Source organism: Olea europaea, unplaced genomic scaffold (assembly GCF_002742605.1).
Source record: "Olea europaea var. sylvestris unplaced genomic scaffold, O_europaea_v1 scaffold4338, whole genome shotgun sequence".
NCBI classification, from domain to species: Eukaryota; Viridiplantae; Streptophyta; class Magnoliopsida; order Lamiales; family Oleaceae; genus Olea; species Olea europaea.
Genome location: NW_019262644.1, coordinates 54 through 969, shown reverse-complemented (window position 1 = coordinate 969; position 916 = coordinate 54). Strand labels below are relative to the sequence as shown.

Sequence of the window (916 nt, the reverse complement as noted above, 5' to 3'; positions counted from 1 at the left end):
GACACAAAATTTTATTTTTAAATGAATGAAAATTTATTTTTTCTTTATTTTTTTTTTTTCAAGGTGTCCGCTTTCGACGACTATTCCTTGGGTCTGTGATCTGGCCCCTTTTCACACAGACCAGTTAAATCACGGGATGTGTCTCCAACTGACCAGGGTCCGAGCACCTCTCCAAAGGACTGCCAAAGTGCCTAGTGAGTCAACTCATGTTGCGCCTTGCTTTCCAAGCAAATTTATTTTTTCTTTCTGAGTATAGAGTTGGTGTCTATTGTACCTCACTGGACCGCATTAAGAGATCTGCTAATAATATTATAGTTATATAATATATAATCAGAAACGGATGCCAATAGTCGATATGTCCGAGTGGTTAAGGAGACAGACTTGAAATCTGTTGGGCTTCGCCCGCGCAGGTTCGAACCCTGCTGTCGACGATTCAATTATTTTTTATTTTCTTTTCCATTTTTGCTTACTCTTTTTTGGGTAAAAACTAAGAAGGGAAAATTACAGAGAGTAACAATTAGTTTCTAATTAAAGTTACATCATAGTTTAAGTGCTTATCACATTTGACGTTCACAAATAAAATAAGGAAGACAGGGTTCAAACCGTATTATCTACTTCAAAAATTATTTTATTATTTCATTATCATCTTTTCCCAGATACAGAGCTATATAAAAGCACTCAATCCTTCTGATTCGGCTGTTCGATTTATGATTTATCATTCATGGATGTTGAAAATTTTCTTATTTTATTTTCTTGTACATAGTGTCCATGCAAACGAATTTTTTTTCCAATGTGCTAAATTTGACATTAAGGCTTAAGTAGATTTTTACGTGTTTTTCTCTATTGCTGTCCAATGAGTTAGATAACCCAACAAGGCATTACGGTATAACAAGAGTAGTTCCATTTAAGAATCGCA

General features: G+C 34.7%; 1 non-coding gene across 1 annotated transcript; it reads left to right on the top strand.

Moving 5' to 3' along the window:
• Positions 1 to 349: 349 nt before the first annotated feature.
• TRNAS-UGA lies at positions 350 to 431 on the top strand. The gene has a single exon. It is a non-coding gene; the product is annotated as a tRNA-Ser (tRNA).
• Positions 432 to 916: the final 485 nt, after the last annotated feature.